Raw genomic sequence first — 15,788 nt, 5'->3', positions numbered from 1 at the left:
ATATATATATATATATATATATATATATATTAATGAAAATGTTCAATGTACACCTCCTTACTGATGTGTATTCGCACGGAAATTTGTAGAAGCAACTTCAGATTTTGATGCTCTTTATGTGGTGGAAGAAAATTATTACGAAAAACTTATTTGCTGAAACCTTATGCAGAGTCGAAGGTGATCTTCTGGTAAGAAAATCTTTTTAACTTATTGTATAATATTTCTAATACGAACAAAATTTTAATAGGAATTTTTGAACAATGCTTACCACGAAGAATATGCTACTCCTTCTGGAGTTCTAATGAGAAATGAGTTATAAAATTCTGTACGGTTATGTATTTATGAAATATGATGAAAATTATACGACCAGTTTCTACGAATATTGTCTGAGAAAAACCCTATTTATAGTTTATCCCTATTCTGGTGCGGTGACAAATTCCACATGATAGGGCTATTTATGAAATGTGAACATGTTATTAGTAGGATGGCGTACAGCCAAAAAAAAAAAAAAAAAACGACTCGGCGCACATTGAAGTATCTGACCCTAAAACCCGGACAAAAATCGAAAAAATAAAACTTGAAAATACAAGAAATAAAATTATTTCTTGTTCTTCGATAACATGTGGATCATGTGAACAAAATTCCATTATTAAAATATGAAAAGAACGTAAATAATAATTATTGAAATCGTTCAATTTTTCTGCCTATGCGAATTTAAATAGGTGGGGCCACCAGGGCCGGATTTAGCATTTTGGCGCCCTTAGACCCAATATTTTTTTCCGCCCCCTAGTCTGGTTAAGTTTATTTTCCTAAAAACCATTATTAAAAAATTATATCAAATTAAAATTATATGTTAATTGCTTAAACACCACTCCACGATGCAATTTTATCATTGCAAGTTTTTTGAGGAATTTAATGGTGGTTTTGGGCTTAACAAAAAACCGGTAATGTACTAACGAAAGATTGGTGAATAACTTTGGTTTTGTTCAATTTAGCCATTTGGGCAAATAAATAAATAAAAAAACTCTGTAATACATTATAAAATAGTTTTAATTTCAGAAACAAAACTTACATGAGGTATTTTGATAACGTGACACAAAAACTGTGTTTTAAACTAAAACTAGATATTTTGTATGTACAAATAGTAAATTGTACTAATATAAAAAATGACATTTTTGAGATCAATGTTATAACGAAGTTGATGCATAATGTTGAAAATTAGTTTAACTTTACCAACAATTGTTTGTTCCAATGAGCTTCAAAATCAGAATGTTTTATTAGCCTGATTTTTTTAATCAATTCAAAAAATATGTTAAGTTATGGATATTCATTTTTTTCTAGATATTTTTTAATTTTTTTTTCTCGGCCGTGCACCCCCTGGGAGCTTGCGCCCATAGGCTCGGGCCTACTGGGCCTATTGGGAAATCCGGCCCTGGGAGCCACGCGTACAGTTTTTGAGGTTTTAATTTTAATAATTATATTAAGGTCATTATCAACAAAAGCTCTTTTGTTTTAAAGGGCATTGATAGAAGTTTTAAACTTATGATATGTGAACATTTTAGGTCTAAGTCTTAGTGGATAAATATATAATAAAAGGTCAAGAGCTTTTTGCAAGAAAAAGATATAAAGTTTACAAGAAGTGTTTTGCTTATGTTGTGATTCTAGCTGATCAATGATTCCTTTTGCATTTGAAAGTTCAAGAATAAAATTTTGCCTGAAATTGCGTAAAGAAACTTTATATATATATATATATATATATATATATATATATATATATATATATATATATATATATATAGGGTGTCTCACCTGTCATTTCGACCTGAAATATTTATAAAATGACAAAAGAATGTGACCAATCTAGTTACGTAAGAATGTATAATTTCAGGGGCATATAAAATTCTGTAAAGAACAAGTTCCTACTGGGGTCCCATCATAAGGCGCCAGGGCCCAACTTGAAAATTTCAAACGAAGATGCGCCAGGGCCCAACTTGAAAATTTCAAACGAAGATACCCTATTTCTAACGCAGATTCTAATTCTGAGATCCAAACTAAGCAACTATTACTTGAAGTACTTTTTCGTTGTTCTAATAGATGCCGCTGTAATCGCAAAAAAATGAATAGCACCGTACGTACGTATCCTAACTTTACGACCTCAAATATTTCCGAAATCACAAAAAATATGACAAATATAGTTACGTAAGAATATACCCATATCAGAGGCTTATAAAATTCTGTAAACAGCAAGTGCCCCCAGGCGTCCCATAGTAAGGCCCCAGCGTCCAACTTGAAAATTTCAAATAGAAACTCTCTATTTTTAATGTAGATTCTGATTATGCGATGAAAACTAAGTAGATGGCGCTGTAATCGCAAAAAATGAATATCATGGTACGTACGTGTACTAACTTTGCGACCTCAAATATTTCCGAAAAGACAAAAAATGTGACAAATCAAGTTACTTAAGAATGTACCGATGTCAGGGGCCTAAAATATTCTGTTAATTGCAAGTGCTCTCAGGGGTCTATCATAGGGCACCGGCAGAAAACTTGAAAGTCTTTAATTGAAACATCGTATTGTTATTGCAAATTCTGATTCTATGATCGAAAGTAAACAACTTTTACTTGAAACACTTTTTCGTTCTTCTACTACATGGAGCTGTAATAACTAAAGAATTGGATATCACGTTACCCGCTTTAGGCTGACGATAAACTAAATACCTCGAGAAATACACTTCCAATTTAAGTACGTGTCCAATCATTTTAAAACATTTATTCAATTAACATAAAGTAGCCTTCATCTTCCCAAAATTCCAAATAGGAACCCTTTACATTAACGCAGGCTCGGATACTGCGACCGAAAATACGCAACTTTTAGTTTATGTATTTTTTCGTTGTCCTCCTAGATAAAACATAATTCGCAAAAATAATAATAATATCATTGTGTCATCTGAGGTTAATAAAACACGGTTCAGGAACTGGACATGCTGTGTGATGTTGGTGCTAAGACTTGCAAACAAATAAAGTTATGAACATGTTTGTAATAATATTCTTCAAGAACTATGATTTTTCTGTGAGCTTGTAGACACTATGAAAGTTGACAAACTCTAGTTCTCCGTTGGGACGTGAAGTTTCAATTGATAATCGAACATAGTGTCAAAAGAGAATTAAGTTATTAATTTTTGTCGTGTTTATATAGATATGTATAAACATGAGAAGTAAAAGTGAAAGTGAACACGTAAGGTTGATCGGTTGATCTATTAAAGTTTAAAAGCTCATCATCATTTTGTTGTTATGGTGATGTAGATGTGTATAATTTTGATTTGATTTGAAACTGCATCTAATTCCAACTGAGAACTGAAAGTAAATATGAACATGTGAGTTGATCCGTAGATCTAAGAGAGCAAGTCTGCTCTTATAAATTTAGTGTAAGAAATAACATTTGACAAGAAGACACATATGTGTCACCAATATGACATGTTCTCTAAATTCTTATGGTTGATTGTAAATTACGGTCCAGCAACGTAGAAGCCATTAGATATTGGTAGCAGTAAGCCAGTGTTGGGTAAGTTACTTGTAAAAATGTAGCGCGTTACAAGTTACTTTACTTTCTCTTAAAATGTAACGCGTTACTTTTAGGTCCGAAACTTTAAACATGAGAAAAAATCTTATTTGGTTAGTTTTCCGTACTACTATTACTACCCCGCAATTATTATTATTATTATTATTATTATTATTATTGCACGTTCTGAATCGATTTATGTAAATGCAAGGACAAATTTTTACTTGACAGCTATATGATCATTTTAATGTAATGTAACATTGACTAAAATGTCATACTGCGTTACTCGTAGGGACGGGCACGAGTGATTTCGAGCAAGTTTTCTTTGAAACTCGATTCGACTAGAAACAGATATCTTTGAGCTCGATCCGAGAACTCGGCTTGAAAAATTTCCTCCAACTCGACTCGAATTCGGGTCGAGTTTCGAGTCGAGTCGAGCAAAATCTGGGGTATAGTTTCGAGTACTCTCTTCAAGTATCTTACATAGACAATATAATTATTATCAATGGTACTACTACAACTACAAATTATTATTATTATTATTGGAAGTAAAACACTGCATAAATGCGTTTCGCATCTCAATTGTTTTTTGTTAGTGCTGCTCTCTATTAAAAAAACTGTTGTGTTCGCATAATACAGAAGTGTGTGTGCTTGTTGCATCAGAACTGCTCATATATATTTTTTTGTGGTTATTTCTAGTGTAAAATACCTCACGCTGAGGTTTCCTGTGTTAATAAATATTCATGTAACGAAGACTGTAGTCTGCCATAATTTTGTTTTTAAGAATTATTATAGCAACACTGTGTATAAACATGAAAGATAGGCGGTTTATATCTGGATATTAAAAAAGTAGTTGGTTGCCAACCTCGGTAGTCGTCAAGTCTAGGAGTCAAGGACATTGTTCACGAGCTTCTGAATTTGGGTTGAGGGTCTAGGTTGAGTATTCGGGTTCGAGCCAAACATTGTTAAAAGTTATAGGGCACTGGCCAAATATCTTCAAAACTGCTCGGCCCGGGTTTAGAATTGTTAACGACTCGAGCAGATCGGCACACAGCTCATTCACTTTCGACCCAAACCGAGAAGTGAACCGAGCCAGGTTTAGAATTGTCAACGACTCGAGCAGATCGGCTCAAAGCTCATTCACTTTCGACCCAAACCGAGAAGTGAGCCGAGCCAACAGCTCATCCAACCAAGTCGGCTAAAGCCCTTCGCTCAGTTGAGTCGAACCGAGCAGATGGCTCATCCCAAGCGAGACAGCTCGAGCCATCGGCTAAGTTAAGCCGAGCTAAGCTAAGCTTGTTATAAAAAAAAGCTCTTGTAGCCTCGCTGTCGAGACGAGACGAGATGCGCACAGTGTCCCCTCTCGTGAGCAACACTAAAAGTATTCTATATTAATGGTTAGCTTACATTTCTCATGGCTTTCGCTTTCCAGTGTAATCAGGCCATGATTTCAAAACGAGTTAAAACGAGCGAGCAATTTATCAAACTCGACTCCACTCGAAGCTCGACGCCAAAAACAGTGAATCGGCTCGGAACTCGACTCGAGAATATTACTTTTGACTCGACTCGAAACTCGACTTGGATTCGAGTCGAGTTTTAGCTTGACTCGTGCCCATCCCTATGCGTTAAGAAAAAATGGTTGCTTATTATTATTCTGCTAAACTAATTATATAATAATAAGAATGTTGCTATGTAAAATTAAAAATACAGAATATAGAGAAACATTACACTACAACTGACAAAATGAGAACACATGAACCGGGGGTGAATCAAAACTTGCCAATAACTCTAAAAATCGATAGGCCTACATGTTTTTTAAAGCTAATTGTTCCAAACTCTATAATCAACGGGAATTTAGGATAAACAAACTGATCTAAAAGAACTCTAACATTACATACCATCAACATTACATCAATAAAGTAGGCCTGCTCATCAGAACACAGTTTATTCATATTAACCCTTTACTATATGTCGTTAATTATGGTACCCTATACATTGTTCGGCGTAAGCTCTAAACTGCGATAAACAAAGCCACGTGAAACTAAATCTCGCTGATTTGCTATTGTCCTACCGACGCTTGTACTCCTCCGCAAAATAGTTCATGTGATTGCATTATTACTTTTACTATGAAGCTTCATATAGAACTGCTATATTATTATAAATGACAAAAATATACTACGGATTATCTAATAATACTGCAATCGAGTGTGGGTAATGAAACAATAGAAATAAAGACTAAGCATGCGCAGTAATTATGGCGCCAACTCAACTGTGGACGGGTGTTCTTCTTTTAAAGTCTGAAAGATGACTGGCATGAATCCTGGTTCCGCGAGTGTTGTGGTGAAACACCAACAAGGTAAACCTTTACTCACTAAGCAACAATCGTTTACGAGCGAAATTAAAATAGGTACTTTTTTTAATCTTTCGAGTTTCTTTTCTTTCTTTTCTGCTGCTGCTGTAAGTATCTGGACAGCACGAGACAGTATTGTCAAAATGCACGTGTATAATTTGCTCCTCCCTGTGGGGAGTGGGAGTGATACATCACTAGCCAATCGTATTTGTGACAAGCGGAAGGATACAAATATTTTGTTTATCGGAGTTTAGACCTTACGCTGAACAATGTATAGTTGTTGTTAAATATTTCCCGCCGGGGCAACACTTTACTTTTTAATTCTGTTCACCATCATCTTCAGCTTTTAAGAAAAAGTATTCTTTCAAATGTTCAAACGATAAAATATTTTCGTTCTCCATCTTTATAAAAACAACACCAATCAAAGTAAAACAGACTACCAGTATCATTGCACTCGTTAGTTCACTCACTGAATGTATTGATTTGGAACTGTCAAAATCTAAGACAAAATCTTCCAGGTGCTTGCAATCAGTACACGTTATTTCTCTAAGGCTGTCCTCCAGGGGCGTCATTCAGGGGGGGGCAGGGAGGGGCATTTGCCCCCCCTGAGTTTGAGATGTATATAGATGTTATCAATAGAATAGCAATAAATCAGTGAAAAACGCGAAATTTTGCTTATATCAAGGGGTTTTGTCCCCCCCAAGCAAAATCTGAAATGACACTCCTGCTGTCCTCATCTTACAAAAACAGCAAGCGGCACTAAATTTTGTTATATAAATAAACAAATCAAATTGTATTTATGACTGTATTTGTAAGCCTACCAACATAAAGTTCGTAAGGCGAAACGGGAAAATGCACTTCGAGATTTCCCGTTCCGCCTTACATTAAAGTAAAAAGTGATAACAGGTTTTACATGCAAATTTCATTGTTAGAGGTCAGAAGGCGAAACGGGAAAAGGCGAACAGTGCAGGAATCGTCGGTCACTGACATCGTTCATGCTCCATTGTTCCATTCTGAGAAATTCACTTACAGGAAAGAAACATTTGTTTTCCGAAAAAAAAAATACATATATTGTAGTTACTCATCCGAAATGTAACGCGAAAAAAGTAACGCAAACTATGTACGTTACTTAAAAATTTGTAACGCGTTAGAAAAAATGTAACGCGTTACTAGGAAACGTTACTTAAAAAGTAACGCGTTACTTGCGTTACGTTACTTCCCAAGACTGCAGTAAGCATTATTACAGAGAACCTCTGAACACTCAAGCTGTATTTCAACTGCTTAGTATTAGAGCTCTCAAATTAAAGTTCTAACGCGCACGATGATACGAGGATGTGGTAAACACCAAAGGTCATGTGCTGAAGTAAGAGTAATATTTAACGAAAGAAATCCCGTTCCTCACAATCCCATTTCGAGATCTACTGTTGAATGCATCGTAAGACGCTTCGAGGAAACGGTAACTATAAAGGATTGTAACATTCCTGGTCGACCAAAATCAGTGACAAACAGCTTGATGTTGTAGTCATTTGTTGAACATATTTAAGTTAGCATTCGTAAAGCTGCTGAACAACATGACAGTCACATTTCTGTGGAAAGAATGAAGAAAATGAAGTTCCACCAATACAAAGTTTATCTGATATACCAGCTGAATAAATATGTCTTTGATCGTCGTGTAGAGTTTTATGAAGATGTGATAAAAAAAATCAATGATGATCCCACTTTTCCTACCAGCAATGTGTTCTCTGATGAAGTCACGTTCCACCTAACCGGTTATTTTAACAGAAGTCACTGCACTTTTTTGATTTGAGAGCAATCTCATTGGTTCTTTCAAACACGTTCTAAATCCTGAAAAGTTGAATATCTGGCAAGTAGTGCTAAATATGCAATAATAAGTTCCTTGAATTTTTTCCAGGAGGGGTCAATGAAGGATCCAAGAAAATTTTGAGGGAGCCATCTCCAATGAATGATAAATTGTATTCACATTAATATATATATATATGCGTGTGTGTGTGATGTTTTCATCTTTGTTGTTCATGATTTTACTCTTTTACAGTGAAAATGTAAGAGTTTCCTACCTCAAACAACTAGAGTACATTAATACAATTGATTTCTAATATAAGTGAGTAGTTATTTAATCACGGCGTTTAAAACAAGTGTGGCTTGTTGATTTAAGTGGAAACAGAGAAATACACTTTTACAAGTAAAGAAAATAACTTATAGGTTCATGCCTCTACTTAAAAGAGGATCTTTCTAATCTTGTGGGCAGCAGTAAACTTACCAACAACTTCATCAAGATCTAACGATCTAAATTCATCAAGAAATCAACTTTGGGTTTCTCTCGTCTTCATACAACTTAATTGTTTTGGGGGGATTTTGTGTTCACATTTGAATATTTCCAGATCACTTCCATAATACTGGTCCATAGGCTCGACAAAGTTGTAATTTAGGAAGTTTTCACTTTTTGGATGTGGAGCGGTGATTGATCTGATTTTGCTACATGATCCAAAGCGTTTTTCCGTCTCAGTGATTACCTTATCAATAGTAGGCAGAAAAATGCCTTTTATTACATTATCTTTAGAAAATTCGTTTTCTGCCTCCAATGAAGGAAGAGATTCATCCAAATTGAATTTGTGATATTTTGAAGGCAAATGTCTAATTCGTTTTCACAAGGAACCCCTATACCTTATCTGTTTCCGGCTCTGGAATTTCAGGACCATTTTCTTTGCATGTTTCCAAATATTCTTGATAAATTTGTTCGAATGTTGGTCGTTGAGAGTCATATTCTCCAGACTTCATCTTCGAGAGCTTTTGAACTAGTTAGTCTACAAGAATCAAACCTTCTGACATGTCTGCATCTACTTGAGATAAGGCGAATCTCTCAAATTTTATCAGCCCGAAAAATTCTTACTTGTGCAGGTCACACTAATTTGCCGGATGGAATGATGGAAGTAAATAAATAACGCATGTTTCAGATTTGGTTTAATGCCGCATAATAATATCGCATCTAAAACTAAGTAATGAATTTCCCTTTACTTCATGAAAGTTATTAAGTACCGTAAACACTCTTTGATCAAAAAGAGGAAATGTGTTTTTCTTTTCCTAACATCAAAGGGTGTTAGAACAGACATTTCAATTGGGACTTCTTACACCAAAAGAAGCATACGTGGCATTTTTCTTTCTTTCGTTTGTTTAGCTTCACTAGCTTTTAGAATTTGATGTGAATTCAAATACATAAACACTTCACAGTCATACCGAATGGCCAAATGTCAGCGGTATAACATCAACTTAAGATGATGTGATGATCCTTCGTGGGTAAATATTTCGATTGAGGAGTTTACCAAAATTCTTCCTCGGCGTCAGTAGGGAAATTTTCATTGCCCTATCGAATCATTTCCCTCATTTCTATCCTCTGAGCATCGAATGTTTCAAAGCCTTAAAATTAATCCAAATGTAGATGAAGCAATTTAACGCTATTATCCTGTAGTCGATACTAAATCACGGTAATGTTGTTAGTTTTCAGATTAGATTTGAAGGAGGGCTATTACTTAGAATATCCTGTTAAAAATTCGTCACCACTGATTTACTGTTCTGCATAATTCCTACAATGTAATTTTCTCAGAAATGCTAAATGCTTAATTTTCTTAGAAATTCATATTTTGACAAAGAAGAAATATAAATCTGCGATAAAATTGGGTATTCACTGACTGAATTCACTGTATGGAATATCCGTGGACCAGTCCCACAAACTCCTCATATCTCTCTAATTAATAAACATTAGAAAACGGGATGAAACAACTTGGTCACGGGACTAACTAACACTTTTACTTAAAACAGCATTGCTGCTGCGACCAAGTTGTATCATCTCGGTATCCTGATGGTTAGTAATCAGGAGATTGTAACACTGGCATTGACCCACACAGCAAGGAAATATTTTCAAAACGTTTCCAAAACGTGCCATCATTTTCCTTCAGAAAATGTATCCTACTTCCCTTAAGGAAATATATTCCATATGTTGTTGAAAACATTTTCCACATAATACTGAAAATATTCTCTGAATACATTCAAAAACGTTGTAGAAATATTCTATATGCCGTTAGGAAAGTTTTCCAAAAAATGTTTCCTGTACGATTTTCAAACATTACTGAAAAAGTATTTGAAACGTTTTATACAATGTTAACGGAATGGTTTTTAAAATGTTTCTCATAGAATATTTTCAAATTATTTACCAATAACGCAGACAATATTTTCCTACATATGCCAAAATATATTTAGTGAATATTTTTTGTACATCACAGAAAATATTTAAAGAATAGTTTCTGTGCATGACAAAATATTTAGGGAATATTTTCTGTACATGACAAAATATTTACAGAATATTTTCTGTACATGATAGAACCCAAAGCCTATAGGCCAACTCGGTTACTACTGCAGATACGAAAACAAGGTAAGATACAGAAGGAAATTTTTAAAATGCAGCAAGTTTTGTTTTTATATTAGTATACCGCCCAATAGTAACGAAAAGTACAACGCTGCCACTGTTGGACAACACTGAATGAAAGAAAGTGTGGTTTGAAATTATTTGGACCAAAGGGAACGGAAAGACACAATGAAAAATATAGTGTAGGACCCAATTTCGCGTCCTTCGTATCTGCTCCCCCCCCAACACCGTGGTTGTTACGCCTCTGGCGTGAATGTTGCATTTGCATGTTTATCCTTCACTGTCTTTCCTTTCAATTCTTCTCGGTGTAGCTAATTTCAAACCACACATTCTTTCATTCGTGTAGCCCGATATGATGTATGGTAACGCATTTTCTTTATTGAGCGGTACACTAGTACAAAAACAAAAGTGTTGCTGGAATTGAAAAGAGTCCTTACATATCTTACCGTGTTTCCATACCTGCAATAGTAACCGAGTTGGCCTATGGGCTCCGGACTTTTGCGTCACTCTGCATATACGGTATAACGGCTTCTTGCTGGGAACAAATAGTGGGTTGAAAACAAGGCGGCCAGGCTGTGACATAGCAGCTGGAAGAAAACATAAGATTCTTCTGTACAATTTTACCTGCTTAGACGTCTTTGCCTCACTCTGTCTTCATGACGAGGAACCACTGAGGCCCACAGACTCAGACCAAAAAAAAATAAAATAAATAAATAAATAACTAAAAACAAAATAAAAATAAAATTATATTAATAATAATAATAATAATAATAATAAAAAGCAGTGTAAATTATAACTACATAATGTTAGCTTGCTCTCATAATTTTAAGATTTTTTTTTAACTCAAAATCTTATTTACACACAAAATGTTTCTGGGTGTTTCACTGGTACTACTGGTATGTGGACACGCCGTGCATATATGTTGGGGTGTCTTATGTGACTTACGACATTCAAACTGCACATCAGTGTGTTCACAATCGTCGCCTGCCAGTTTTGAAAGCGGCTGTATTGGATTTTTTTTTAATACGAAAAGGATTGAAGTTTAGACATCCATTTCAAGAAACAATTGTTGGCAAACCTTTTCCTATCTTAAAAATAATAAATCCAATATAGCCGCTTTGTAAACTGGCACGCGATGATTGTGAAGGCTCTAATTTGCAGTCTGAAGCTCGCAACATCACATAAGACACCCCAACATACATGGACGGCATAGCCACATACCAGTAGTAGCAGTGGAACACCCAGAAGCATTCTGTGTGTAAATAAGATTTTGAGTTAATAATAATAATAATAAAAGCAGCTTAAAATTATGAGAGCAAGCTAACATTGTGTAGTTATAATTTACACTGTACACTATAATAAATATACATCTATATAAGTTTATATCGGTTAGTAGTTAAATAAAAATATAAATGTACACTATTGTGGCTTTATTTATTTAAATACTCTTCAGCAGCATCTTCATGCTGCTCGTATTATTTGTTTCTATACATTAAGGACAATCTTCTCAAATATCAGAAATTTACATTTTAACTTGTAAACACTTGTTCTAAAAAATTATGTCACTGACACTAATTTAAAAAAAAAATCAACAACAATATTTATGTATATTGCTGAAAATATGTTCTACAAATCTACGGCGCATGGGGAATAGATCTTTTCACAAAATGTCACTTTTTGCAACTTTCAAGAAATATCACATTGTTGAATAACCAGAAAACATATTTGCTTCTTTATAATGTCACTTTTGATTACCACAACTAACTATAAATTCGACGCTGCGAATTGTCAGTTAAAGTTCTGTGGAACTGCAGCTGAATTCTTAACTGATCTTCTTGTTCTTCTCTGTATGGCATGTTGAAGCCAAATCCCAATAATCTACGCGATCTCATCGTTAGTTACGTTTCTCTTGTGTTACACAGCTTCTGAAAATAAAAAAAAAAAAAAAAAAAATAGGCAGCGTTTAATAACATAATAACAGCAGGGAATGATTAAAGATCAATTATTATATCTTAAACTTACAAAAATATTTAAAATGTTTGTGTAGGACCTACAGCAGCTTGTGAAGACAACATTGTGTTACAAAAGTAACATCCTGAAAAAAATGTAAATGACAAGGAAGACAACAGCTACAGCTGAAAGTGACATACCTTAGACTGTAGCTTAATTACGGACGTTGTAACATGTTGAAGCGGTCACACATTTATTTTTAAAAAGTATAGCATCTTATAAATATTTAAAAAAATAATAATAATAATAATTTGAAAACATGTGGCAGCATTTGAGTTGATGAAGAACTAGCGTCTCATTCCGAATGCTCTGATCTCAAATCTGGACCCGATCATCCTTTTTCCCTCAGTCGTACCAGGTGAATGCCGAGGTGGTTACTAAGGCCTTGATGACCGCTACCTTGCTTGATTTCTTTCCCCACGGAGCAGGCCATACATATTACTTTCCCTTATACAAATGAATAATTTTGATAACGTTGCATTGCAAAGAATACAAAAGATCGCGAATGTAGGAATGAATCATGAAATGCTCAAGAAAACTACCAACATGACAGAACAATTCAGTAAAAGGATGAAATATACTCTATACATGTTGAGGTCTCTCTTCCACGGACACTTAAATGGAACGTGTCACTTGAAGATGGGAAAATTGCGCATTTTGCTAAAACAAGGATTTTCAAAGTGTTTTAAATGTTATAACAGCGCTTGTAGTACATGCTTTTGGGAAATAAAGTTTACAGGAAGATGATTCTGAGAAGTATTCATGGCACAATATTATGTATTTAAAGCGAAGAAAAAATAAAAAGGGCGCCAGAAAGTTTTTTTTTACAAGAATTTAAACAGTGTATCCCTCTTCAAATGACAACTTCTATGATTCTTTCCACTCTGAATCTAAGGTACGGCTTTTTTAATGCATTCAGAACTTTATAAATGTCTTACGTTGAAAAAAATGGAATCTTTAAGTTTAACGTCCCACGGTTATGCGGTTAGGCTAAAGAAGATGGCGATAATGAGAAATGAGTGAAATGGTGGAATGAAGAAAGTGGGAGGAAACGGGAGAACCCCGAGAAAACCCACGAGCACGGTGTTTGTCCACTACAAAGTCCACACTGCGCGAGCTGGGATCGAACCAGGGACCCCAAGCACCGGAGGTGAACGCTCTACCACTGAGCCACCGCGCCCCCGGGTCTTACGTTGAATGTTGTATATCTTAGCGTGAAAGCAACTAATTCGCCCAAGGAAAGTCCAAAATCTAATAAGAACCACTTCCAATCACTTGATCACCTTAATTGCACCAATAATATACCAACGAAAAGCTCAAAAACCCAGGCGGGTTTTTAAGGGCTGGGCCCAATTGGGCAAACCCTGAACACAATACAATACACACACACACACACATATATATATATATATATATATATATATATATATATATATATATATATATATATATATACGCAAATCGCAAAAGAATAATTGTAATCTTTCGGCAAATCTAGTCTGATTGCCCCCTTTATATATGCCAGGTGAAATATGTACATGTCGCCTGCCGCAAACCATTTAAGAGACAATAAGAAAATTAGCGAAAGAATTATTATTTTTCAACAGTTATTTCGAGCGGCACGCCAATAGTAAACCTGCACGCAGAATTAGGTAATACTTAAGCAGACTATTTTACCAAATTTTGACGCATTTCTTGCATCTCCCGGTTCCTTTTGGCAGAACATGCACTAAACGAAAAGAAATCCTTAAGTTTAATATCCCACGGTTATGCCGGTTAGGCTAAAGGAGACGGTGATAATGAGAAATGAGTGAAATGAAGAAAGTGGGAGGAAACGGAAGAACCCCGAGAAAACCCACGAGAAAGTCCACACGGCGCGAGCTGGGATCGAACCAGGGACCCCAAGCACCGGAGGTGAACGCTCTATCACTGAGCAACCGCGACCCCCTATGCACTAAATGAGGAGATCCAAAAGAAAAAGCGAAACAACTTCAGTTAGGTGGCCAGTAAAAAAGCACGCATGCTATCTGAGTCAGGGCAGAAGCACAGCATGGGGCCCCGAGCGACAGAGTAGCGAGCAGGCACGTCAGCGACAAGGCAGGGGGGTACGCATAAACGAGGATGGTGCAAAAACATTTACAATATTTGTAATTATTCTTATCTTCAAAAACAGTTAATTTCGATCCTTAAAAAAAAAATACCTTTCACAGCTAATACACGAGTGTTACACCGCCTTTCTTTCTTACCTTTACGACAGAAAATAGTGTATGTAGGGCTATTGCCTCCGTTCTGAATTTTTCTTCTTGAATAAATCTTTTCCACACTTTGCGCAGTTGATTTTACGCGCGCGCCTCACCATACCATGACTCTGTAGAAACTTTATAATCCTTCTCTCTTTATTACACAATTCTTTAAAAAAAAAAAAAAGTTTACATTACGGCCATCGCAGATGTTCACAACTGACGTATGAACCGGAAATTCCCGCCGCTTACTTCTACCCTATTTGCATTCAAAATCCATTTCAATAAGTTGTGCAATGACAGAAATAACTTACATTAACACTCTCATTCCTTCACGAAAAATATTTCACATCATATTTTATCTATAAATTTTGTTCTCGGCGTAAACGTCTGCTCGAGAGAACCCCAGAATTATTATAACCCAGTGGTGTATTTAAGGGAAGCTTCCGGGCTTAAGCCCCTTGAAATTGTACTTACTATATTAAAGTAAATGAATTATCTTGGAGAACAAAATTAGCCAAGCCCTTCTCCCCTGAAAAAAAATCGTAAATACGTCATTAAAATGGTAATATACGCGCAATTATCCCGTCACCAAAATAGAAATGTACGTCCCTACTCCCTTCGGAAGCATCCCCTCGGCCCCCCGCCTAAACCCTCCCTGACTCGGTTGGATGGCATTCGTGCTTTTTAGTAGCCCCGTAACACAGATTGGTTTGTATTTTTTAGACTTCTTATCCACACATCAGGAATCAGTATAAATACGCAAATCGTAAAAGAATTGTAATTTTTCGACAATTAATTCTGACGGTCCCCTTGAATTTATAAGTGAAAAATTTATACGTCGCTTGCCGAAAATCATGAAATAGACAACAAGAAGGAAAGTAGCGAAAGAATTATATTTCACTAAGTATTTCGAGCAGTTCTTCTTCCAGACTTGTATTTGGGAGGGCAGTGGCTCCCCGGAGCAGACCAAAATAATACGTTTATAATAAAAACTAGAATAGCACGAGCAATGCCCCCGGAAAATTACTTTTGAAAGAAACACTGCTTTCGAGTGGCACACCAGAAGTAAAACTGCACGCAGAATTATTATAACCTGTCATAAAAATGGTAATGTACGCATCTTTTTAAACTCTTTACTTTGAGCAAGGCAGTGATATTATGTCAGTACATAGTATTGCCGAATGAGCAT

This window comes from Thermobia domestica, chromosome 7 (genome assembly GCF_964235325.1).
Source record: "Thermobia domestica chromosome 7, izTheDome1.hap1.1, whole genome shotgun sequence".
Lineage (NCBI taxonomy): Eukaryota > Metazoa > Arthropoda > Insecta > Zygentoma > Lepismatidae > Thermobia > Thermobia domestica.
The sequence above is the reverse complement of the archived record's forward strand: the minus strand, read 5'-3'. Positions refer to the sequence as shown.